Raw genomic sequence first — 11868 nt, 5'->3', positions numbered from 1 at the left:
CTTTAGATTAGTGAATCTTTTTTGAAAGGTTAAAAGGGGTGGAGTAAACCTGTTCTTATTTTCTTCGAAACTAGTGCCCTCTTCCTCTGCGTGTAGAAAAGGAAGAAATAAATCAATCAAATTACGAGAAGCTTCATAAAGCGCTTCTTTAGGGGTTAAACTTCCATTCGTCCATATTTCTAGAAAAAGTATCTCGTGTTTTTCATTTCCATTCCCACAAGAAAAAATACTATAATTCACATTTCGAACAGGCATGGATATAGCATCTATAGGATAACTTCCATCTTGAGAGTTCTTTCTGAGTTCCGTATGATATTCGCGATCTCTCTTGATCTGTAACTCAATACAGAAATCAATGGGCTCTCTCAAGTTAGCTATAGGTTGTGTCGTATCAACGATTTCTACGGAACGAGAAACTAACAATCCTGTTATAGAGAAAAAAGTAGCTATCATTCCTTTTTCTGACGAATCACGTAATCCCTTAAGTTCACGAACTAATAGGGTTATCAAATGAATCGTAATCACAATTGAAATGGTTGAGAAAGAGATATGAGTTAGTATATGTTCTAAAGTTGCGAATAGCATAAGGAGAAGGTCCCATTACAAAATTGGAAATTTCGAATTGAATCCATTTTCTAATCTATTGTATTCTTTTTCGGCCTCTCCATGTAGTCTTAGAGAGCTCACCCAACTTTCCAAAAAAAGAAATCAATTAGTTCCACACCATTTCTAAAAATAGAAATCATCCCATTTTCCCACTTGTGGCACTATATAATTCCATCCCACATGTTAAAACAAACACCAAGCAGCAAAAGTGTATCACCAAGTAGGAAAGTTACACAGTTTGGTAGCAAAGTTACATTGCCAAGCAGCAAAATTACATTCTGATGTGCATACTCACATACAAAGTTATACATAGTGTTTCCGAACGTGTTACATGCAATTGAAAGCAGTAAAAAAAAGTTACTTGTAGTTGCTTAGAAGTTGTATCTACACATCAACTAGTCACATAGTCATGTCCTATTGACTAAATAGAGAGGTCTCTCCATTTAGATTTTCCATTTGTATCATGGTTATATATTATTCCAATACCCTAGGTATCTTTTCTAAACAAGGATACGATAATGTCATCATTCAAACTCTATTCCAGCCTATGTAGTTTAATTTTGGATGGCTCTAGAGGTTTGTTGTAATATTAGGTCTTATGATGGTCTTTTTATATAAAAAAAAATAGATGACTATTGCATTCCATTTATGCCAATGCATTCCGACTTTGAGGCCATTAGGCCAACATAAAAGGACGAGAGTAAAGTTGTTGCTTGTTGACTAAATAAAAGGATAGAGTTGTTACTTACTGTGTAACGAAGTTTACAGCATAATTATAGAAATAATAATTTCATATTTGCACACTAGACACTTTGGAAAGGATATAAATACCCAAGATTATGGGAAATTGCAGATAGCCCAATAAGTCACTTCGAGTTTAAAATACCTAATTACTACCCACAAATCTAATCTTGGTGCAAAATCCCTCCTCAGGGTTCTTACTTGATGCCTTGTCAACATGTTTGTTATAATGTGAACTTGAATGTTCCATGTAGGCTGATAGCATGTAGAGGAGGGTGATAGAGGGTTTAACTACGTATTAGAGCCCACCAAACTTTTTGTTTGATCTAATTTAAGGAGAAAATTATTATGATGCAATTGATTAAGTGGGCTTTATGCATAGTTAAACCCATCATCGCCCTCTCCTCACGCTAGCAGCACATGTAAAGCACTTGAGAGCACATCACCGCAAATATACTAGGCATCAATTAAGAAATGTGAGATAGGATTTCACAACGGGGTTAGACTTGTAGGGTGATAAATGCATACATTTTACTTATAGGGGGTATGTGCACTTGAAGTGACATGTAGGGTGGTATTTGCAATTTTCTCAAAGCTATATTGTTTCTTATACTCTCTTTTTAGAGAACGTATTAGGATTTGAAAAGGTCAAACTTCATAAGTTTCGATAAAGATTAGTTAAATGATGTACACATTTAATAAACAAAGTTGTACCAATAGATTTGTGTTACACGTACTTTTATTATGATATCGATTTTGTAACAATTAATAATATATTGTAAGAGATATTAATTGTTAAAATATATTTTAATAGACTTTATCAAATCACTCTATCAAAAGAAACAAAGGAAGTATTTAAAAAATTGTAAGATCATATCTGAGTCAACCTTTTGGGTAAGACAAATAAAATGTTTGCATTCACCAAAAAAATGAGGCCCAAACCACGGCAACTGGCGTCGCGCAAGCGGGTATTTTGCTAACCGACCGGTGGCATGTGGGTGCCCACCGCAAATGAGGGCTTTCCATGCATAGAAGTGGGTGGGGATGAGAGCAACATTGGAGGGGAGGGGACCCAGGCTCTAGAAAAAAATTCTATGTAGCGGTGTTGCAGATGCCCCCTCCTGTAGCATTGCCTAGATGGTCATCACCTATTCCCAACATGGATCTCGAAGCGGTGTACGAGATTCACTCAATGCTAATTATACATGTCAAGTAATGAGCATGCAGGGTAATTATCTATTTGGACTAAATCCACCGCTTTGAGATCCACGTTAGGAACATGTGACGACTATCCAGATGATGTTGCAGGAGGAAGCGTTTGCAGCACCGCTACATAGAATTTTTTTTCCCCAGGCTATGGCACACGTCGTGTGTTCTACTCATGAAGGCATAGACATCAGTTAGTAAATTACGATGCCCTTCTTTGTTGATCTGCATATTTGTTGTTGGAGACATGCTTACTCTTTTTTTCATGAAAGTAGGATCATCCCCTACTGGTTATATATTAATATTAAGAACAAAAAGGTACAAAGAGAACAAAAACCAAAAAAAGACCTATACATGTTATTCTAATATGTAAGCCATTAAGACATTAAATCAGCTCTGGAGACCTTTGCCCTATGGATAACCATGGCAAATTCCTTTTTGAAGAGAGTCCAAACTGCTTCAGTTGAAAGATCTAAATTGTTGAAGATCCAATCATTTCTAATGCACATGATAATGACAATTTCCATTGCAAAAGGAACCCCAAACTTTTTCCTGAAACACCGGAGGGATTGAATGACTTGATGATTACTGCCAATCTGAAGTCCCAACCGAACCGAACAATTCTTTGCGAAGTTACAAAGAACGAAGAGATGCAATCTACTTTCTTCAATTTGAAGAATACAGAGATCTCATGTGTAAGAGGGTAGCTGCAAATTTTTCCTATGAAGGATTTCTCTTGTGTTCAATCTATCCTTGAAAAGAAGGCAAAGAAAGACCTTATGCTTTATCTGACAATAGCTTCTCCAGTTCCATTTGTAGATGGGATGCACTTGACAGTGACTGTAGTGAAAATAGGCCTATTAGGCTATGATTGTAATGTTGATGATTAATGACAATATAGTCATTGGAACTAATATGTTTGTTAAGAATATATGTTAGTAGGTCCCATGGATGTCCTCACCGGATAGTCCGGTAATCTGCATAGGATAACACCGGAGCATTTCTTGCAGAGAAGATTGCAAGTGCAGAAGACTGAAGATCAACCCACCGAAAGGTTTGGTGCTTGGTTTATGCACACCGGAGTATAGAACTGGAGCATTTCTTGTAGAGGCGCCTGCAAGTGCTAAAGAATGAAGATCAAATCACCGCATAGTCCAGTGATCACAGGTATTGTTGCACCAGAGCATTTTCAAAAGAAGAGAAGGTTTAACTTACCGGATGATCCAATGTGAATAGAATGAACACCGGATGATCCAATGTGAATAGAATGAACACCGGATGAATGCAACAGAACATTTTACACAGAGAGGTTGCAAAGGCTCAGATGGCTAAAGATAACTCACCAGAAGGTTCGGTGATGGATTTAAAAGCACATTGGAGTGTCCAGTATTCACAGAGACTTTGAGTGGAAGTCCAACGGCTAGTTTCTGATGTTGTACTAACCGGACTATATGGTGTTAGTACTAATGTTCTCACCGGATTATCTGGTATTAACAGCTTTTCTGAGCCATTAGGAAAAAGATAGTTGATAGGTTTAAGGCTATAAATACCCCTCCACTTAGTTATTTGAAGGTGTGGCATGCTGTTAGAGTCTAGAAGAAGCTCATACACACTTGAGAAGATATTCAAGCCACCAAAGTGCTTAAAGTGATTATCCAAGGCAACTAAGCACAAGATTAGAGAGTGTTTAGTACTTATAGGCCTAGAGTGAGTTATAGCTAGGTGTTGCAGCTTGAAGAAGGGACCAATGAGTGGTCCTAGCTTGTATTGAGTGACATGTCGGCGCCTTGGAGTCTTGGTGACTCGCCAGCATCTTGGGCCTTGGTGGCTCAAGCTTGTTGACCCTCTGACTTAGTATGGAGTAGTGACAAGACACGTGTACAGGGACGCGGAGACCTTTGTCTTGGTGGCTCAAGCTCCGAAGTGATCATGACGGCAAGTGATTGGAAGAGAGGCTAATGGTGAGACCTTGCCTTTGTGGCTTGGTGGCTCATCGTGTTTGAGACCTTGTCTTGGTGACTTGGTAGCCCAAGAGCAGTGACCAGAAGAGTCATGCCGACTGAAAGCATATTCTTTGTGGAGCTCCAACGTGGACTATGGGTGGCTCGTGTGCCACCGATACCATGAGATAAAAATTTCTTGTGTCGAGTTTGTCTCTCTACCTTATTTACATTTCCATATTTACATACTTGCAATTCACCTTGCTAGAATATGTTGCAATCCTCTTAAACGGTAGAGTAGACACACTAGATAAACTTAGAGCATATTTAGATAGAAATTGAGATATGTTTATCTTGTGAAGTTTTGGGGGCCAATTTGGTTTAGGTTTTGAAGTGTCCTAATTCACCCCCCCCCACTCTTAGGACGGCACCGCTCCTCACAGTGACCAATCAAAACTTTATATACCTTGCTAGCTGAAAACATAGAGTTTCCCCAAATATATGTCCATATGTCATCATTTAAACCAACAGAAGAATCATCAATGTGCTGTTGAAAAACCTGAAATTGCTCAAAAGCCTCAGTAGAAAGAGGCAAATTAAAAGCATGATAAAGATTATCCATGTGAGAAGCATCTTGAAGAGTTAGTCTTTTATTTTATTTTTGTATAAAAGAGTACAATTTAGGGAAGGAATGTTGAAGAATGGAACCTGTCTAAAGATCATCCCATAGGAGGATGGTGCTGCCATTCCCCACATGAGCAGTTGCTATTTCTTTATAAATGTCAACCAACTTAACTGTAAATTTCCACCAAAAGGAGCCTTTTTTGACATCTGCAAGCAGAGTACCCGAAGGATAATAGTTTTTCCAAATCAAGTGAATCCAAGACAGGTCCTTCTTGTTGTAGAACTTGAAAAGATTCTTAAGGAGAAGAGCTTCGTTATGAGTTCTTAGATTGATTACCCCAAGCCCACCTTCCTGCTTAGGTTTACAAACTATTTTCCAAGCAGCTAGAGGTGGCTTCTTTGCATTTATATAAGATCCTCTCCATAGGCAATGTCTTCGGTATTTATCAATTTGTTTGATGACAGAAGCTGGAATTTTGAGAGTGCACATGAAAAAAGTTGGGAGGGAGGAAATGACATAATTTACCATTCCCGTCTACCTGCCATGGAAAGAAAAACATATGTTCTAACAAGCTTCCTCTCTACCCTTCTAATTAAAGGCAAATACTGCTCAAACTTTGGTTTAGAGAGGCCTAAAGGTAGTCTCAGGTAAGTGAAAGGGGGAGAGCCTTTCTAACAGTTAAAAGTTTTTTTTAAAGAAGTTCCATCTTTTCATCTGAAACATTGATGAGCGCCATAACATACTTGTTGTAATTGACTCTAAGACCAGTTGAAACAGCAAAAGTATTGAGTAAAGCTTTGAGGACAAAGAGTTGTCTTAGGCAAGCTGGTAGAACAAGTAAGGTGTCATCAGCATATTACACCACAGGAAAATCTTGATTAACACCATCTTGGATAGGGAGGTGAAGGAGCCTCAAGTCTTTGGCTTTGTTAATGATACTTTGAAGGAGGTCAGCAACTAGTCAAAAAAGTAAGGGTGAAAGGGGATCTTCTTGCCTGACCGCCCCCCCTCTACGGTGAAAGTATTTTTCAGGTACAAGATATCCAAAATAACTTGGTGTTCAATCATATCAAAAGATTTTTCAAAGTCAAGCTTCAGAAGAACAATCACTTTTCTGCATTTGAGACAGAGGTGCGGATATTCAAAGGACCAAGCAAGACGGTCTTGAACTAACCTTATTTTGATAAAACCATACTAATTTTGATGAACAAGTTTAAGGATTACCTGCTAAATTTGTTAGCCAAGATTTTTGTTATCATCTTGATTGTGGAGTTTAGCAAAGAAATGAACCTAAAGTCACCAGCATGAGTGGGGCTGTCTTTTTTAGGAACAAGAGTGATATAAGATCCATTAATATTCTGGGTATTGATGATGCCATTATAGAAAGAGTTGCAAAGAGAATAGAAATCTGGAACAATAAAATACCAGCATTTTTTCAAAAAATCCCCATTGAAGCCATTTGGGCCAAGAGATTTATTAGAGGTGAGATTAGCCACAATATCGTCAATTTCCTCCTTTGTGAAGGTTTGCTCAATCCAATCTAAATTAGCATTTGGGGTAATAAGGCTAGCCAGAACAAAGTGCATATGTTTGTATTCAGAAGTCCCCAATCTTTCTTGGTAGACCTCCCAAAGAAACTTTGTTTTTTCTTCATAGGAAGTGCAGCTTACACCTATTGCATCCATCAAATAGGAAATGGGATTTCTTCTGTACTAAATGGTAGCATTGGCATGAAAAAATTTAGTTCACTCATCTCTAAATTTAACCCACTTTATAGTCCCTCTCTAGTTCCAATAATTGTTTTGCTGAGTCAGAAGGTGAATGAAGTGTTGCTGCAAAATCTCCCTGAAATTCCATTCATAAATAATGAAATCTTTGAATTCCTCAAAAATGTCCAGCAGAAGGATAACATTTTAGTGTTTGATATTGTGCTAGCCAAACCGGAAAGATTTTTTGCCAATGCCATAACACCCTTCTCGGGTTTTTAAACTTTGCCACAATGACATTGGCATTATCAGTTAGATGAGTGGGAATTGACCGGCCATGGTAAACAATTTGCATGAATTCATCATGCTCTATCCAATAATTCCCAAACCTAAAGATCATAGCTTTAAGAATGTCAGTATTAATGCTAACCAAGCAAGGCAAATGATCAAAAGCTTCTCTTGACAGATGAGTGACCATCGTACCTGGATACCTGGAGGTTCAAGAATTGGAAGTGAAAAAATAGTCCAACCTTACAAGAAGAAGGGCTTATTGATTATTGGACCAAGTGAAAGATTGACCTTTCAAAGGAAGCTCAACAAGTCTAAGGTGATTGATGGCATTGTTAAAGTTGATCATATCACCCACATTACCTCCTGGCCTATTCCTATCAGCCGGTGATCGAGAAAAGTTGAAATCCCCGAGTATCAGCCAATCTTCATCCTCTAATATTTCAACATTTCTAAACCAGTCAAGGAAGAGCACCTTTCCTTTAGTCATACAGGGACCTTAAATGTTTGTGAGAGTCCAATGAGACCCAGAGTGAACCAAGGTAAAATCCATCGGGAGAGAAAAATTATTGTTGAAAGACAAATGACCTAGGAAGTGAGAATTTTTCCAAATTGTGATCAGACCACCAAAAGCACCATTAGATGGCCGATATTCAAAGCAATCAAACACATTCGGGTAAAAGTTTCTAATATAGGCAAGATCAAAATTATGTCTTTTAGTTTCCTGAAGACAGATGTCATCACAACTGGTCTCACATATTTTGCTCATGACTGCATTCCACTTTCCCTCCGAATTGATACCCCTAACGTTCCAACAAAGGACTTTCTAGTCTCTTATGCTATTTCTGGGATTATGATTCATTATGAGACAGGTTGGGGAGATTGATCTACCCTCTTGGATAACAAGGGGTTAAAAAATATTGTGAGGAAGTGCTAAAATTAAAACCACCATCAGCATAGGTATTACTTGAAAAGGGAGATTGGGAAGAGGACGATTGATTATAATTGGTAGAGATCAACACATATATAACAGAAGCTTTATCCACCATCCAATAAGAATTACAAAAGATCCAAAAGTTCCCATCCATAAGATGTCAAAAAGAAAGCAAACTAAAACTATAGCTTCACTTCTTAGAATTTTAGCTCTGGACCTTTTCATCATTCTTCTTAGTCTTATGCTTGTCATCTTCCTGTTTCTTTTTAGAAATTGTAGCCTTCATGGCTCCTCTTGGAGGAGAAGACTTTGAAGCTCCTGATGAGGAGGGTCTACCTACTTCCACCGGTTTAGCTGTCAGCTTTTTCTTGAGGAGGTTGGCATATATAAGATTTTAAGGGGGCAACTTCGCAGAAGGTCTCACCCAGGCTTCTGATGACTCTTGGTGAGAGGTTTGGCGGCTTGACAAAGTAGGCCAAGCAGTTCTTGTCATGACATGCCTCCCTTTTGAAACCTTCATTTTGGGTTTTGATTCTATTGCTTCGCCTGACTTTTGTTTCAACAAGAGGAGTGCAGTGACTAGTAGAATTTCGCTTTCATTTTGAGTGCCCTAAACTGCATGATCTTCATTGAAGTCCTTGCTTGAAAGAGGAGGGCTAACAGGGTCATCAGACTTACCTTTACTGACCTGTTCACAACAAGATAATTCCTCAATATGGAGATAAGAATTTGAGATCATTAGTTGGACAGAATTATTAGGATTAGAGAACTGATTGAATGAATGCCAAGCATATGAGGAAAGGAGATTTCTTGCCTATTCAAAGTACATTAGTGAGGATAGGACAACAACGAGGAAAGAGGCCTAGCCCAAAGGAATACTTACAGATGGGGATGTTGACCCCATGGGGGGAAATAGGCTGCCTCAGGAGGAATTATTTCCAAGACACATCATTGGAGTCTAAGCAGAGCTGACACTGTTATGAAAAGTTTCAAAAACTAGATCTGTTGTTAGTCCTCCCTCATGCTGCATTACTCCCACATGGAGGTTAAGGTTTACTTTGTCCTTTAATTGATGCTGGTTCTACTGTTCAAGCACTTCAGGAATGTGTTCAACCACTATGAGCTCATTGAGTTAAATATCCTCTGGGAGAAAGGCAATTGGGTCTTGCTGGACTTGTGGAGCTTGGTTTTGAACCTCAAGAGCTAGACCAATATATGAATTAAGGTCTGGGATATCCAAGAAATTGTTCACTAATTCACCTGAAGAGACTGAAGCAGCTGATGCTAAGGATAGGGAGAGGCTCAGCCCACCTTCTTCATCGTTCCCCCCTTGAACAGCCTGCATATCTTGCACAATAGGGGCAAGAAAATCTCCTTGGTTTTCTACAGGTAAGTCCTGCATGTTTATGTCGTGGTGGTTGTTATGGCCACCTTCAGGTTGGAAAGCAATCTACGCAAGGTGCTCAGGGGCTAAATTCAGGTCCCACTGAAGGCCTATCTAAGGCACAAGATCTTGATCATTGTGAGCAGGCCCTTGCCAACCATGAGCTTGGTGTTGGTGATCATAATCATTATCTGGAGGTACATCTTCATCCTGACACAGAGCACCAAGAAGATTCTGCTGGATGATCTCGCACTACACAGTTTAGGAATAGCTTTGAAAGCCATCCCCTTCTGTGATAATAATGAATTTAGGAACATCCTGCGGCTTAGTGACTCTAACTTTGATTATGACACGGTCTAGGCATGTGTCCACGCGTTCCCAAACAAGAAGCCTCCCAAATGACTTGATCGCTCCCACAATGTGTTATGTTGCCCAGTAGTCAAGAGGTCGAAAATCCAATGAGCATCAACCAACATTCTCTGTTGAAGTTAATAGCCCTATTATTTGGACCTCAGTGTGACGAACAAAATTGAAGCTAAGTCCCCTAATGACATGTGGACTATGATGCACCAGGGCATCCCTCTCCAGAACGCTAGCTTACTCTTGCCGCCGCAGTTGGTGAACTCCAGCTTGCTGATGTCTTCGATGTGATAAAACCAGCTCCCGGTTTGAGACAATGCATGTTTTTTATCTTTGCTTTCTCTAGCTGTTGTACATGCATTAGTGCAATTAAGTACTTTTCTTGTGCAGAGAGCATCACTAAAAACTTCAATCACAGGTTACTCTACAACTCATATACAACAGTAGTTTATGTGGATTAGCAATATTGAAGATCTAAATAATGCATACCCTTAAAGTAACTATCATTCTATTACTCGCATGGCTTATTGCACTATTTTTTTTAGGCTGGGAAATTTTCCTTTTTATCATTGGGTTTGAACCTTGTTTCCCTTTTTGCCACTAAGATATGAGCCCAAATCCTACTTACTCCCCAGTGGCATGAAGGAAATGAGTTCTAGAACTAGTTAGAACCTCACTTCTTTAAAATGTTAGTCTTCTAAATTCATTGCTTCCTTGCAGAAATTGTTAGAATTATTGGGATGGGTCCATGTAATAATTTCTAATAAATCTTAAAGGTCTATACTGTGAAGAGGTGACCCATATTAAGGCTCATCCACTATTAGTATCATATTGCTAATGAAGGTAGAGGTGGGGCGATTTCTCCCTATATATATGCAAGGACATTCACCTCATTAGGTACACGTACAACATAGACTGCTAATTGAGAGTAGCTTAAAAATTGGGAACTATCTCATTACGTGAGTCTATATAAGAATTAGGGTTTTACCTCTTTCTCTCTCGATTGTGCTACCGTTGTAGTCTATTCCATCCCGATATCGACGTGCACCGACAAATGGAGAGCAGGTCTCCAAAACCCTTGCTCTTGAGATCTTGCACCGAGAGAGGGCGAATAAGGTTTTTAGAAAGCGCTCCACGCGACTGCTCAAGTTCTTCACCACGATTCATCTTCCTAGTCACTTGGGCGCTGCCCATTGTCATCGTTAACAAATTCGACGCGTCATCAGCAGAATCGATCATACCGTCAACACAGTACAACCAGCATCTTCAGCAACCTCCAACCTCCACAACGCAGGACCAGTACGTAAAAATCATGTTACTCATACTTTATTTTCTGCTATTTTTAATTTTGAGTATAGTAGATCTAGTCATATGTTGTGCTTTTGTACACATATCTAGATTATGCCCTGATAATATGATCATATTAGTTTATTAGTTTATGCTTATGAATTATTTATGGATTAATTAAACCTAAATGTATCTTATTTTCCAATAATCCAAAAACCTTATTGTAGGCACTTAGGTTTATCAGTGGCTGGTTTTGTCGATGTACTGAGGTCAGACAAGTTTTCTGGTGTGCACTTTAAGAGATGGCAAGTCAATATCACTCTATGGCTGATGGCTATGAATATCTACCTGGAGGGTTATAGTGATTCAAATTGAATATCTGATGCTGATGAGATTTACATCGTAAGTGGATATGTATTCACTCTAGGTGGTGTTGCTGTGTCATTGAAGTCTTACAAACATACCATCTTGACGAGGTCAACTATGGAAGCAGAACTCGCTGCATTAGACATAGCCACTGTTGAGACAAAATGATTGCGTGAGTTGTTGATGGACTTACCTGTGGTTGAGAAACTGGTACCAGCTATCCTTATGAACTATGATAATCAGACGGTTATTATCAAAGTAAACAGTTCTAAGGATAATGCTATGAACTATGATAATCAGACGGTTATTATCAAAGTAAACAGTTCTAAGGATAATGACAAGTCCTCAAGCCACGTAAAGAGACGATTGAAGTCTGTCAGAAAATTGAGAAACTCCAGAGTGATAACCTTGGATTATATCCAAAC

The sequence above is a fragment of the Phragmites australis genome, chromosome 8 (assembly GCF_958298935.1).
Source record: "Phragmites australis chromosome 8, lpPhrAust1.1, whole genome shotgun sequence".
NCBI lineage: Eukaryota > Viridiplantae > Streptophyta > Magnoliopsida > Poales > Poaceae > Phragmites > Phragmites australis.
Note: the sequence above shows the minus strand (reverse complement) of the source record.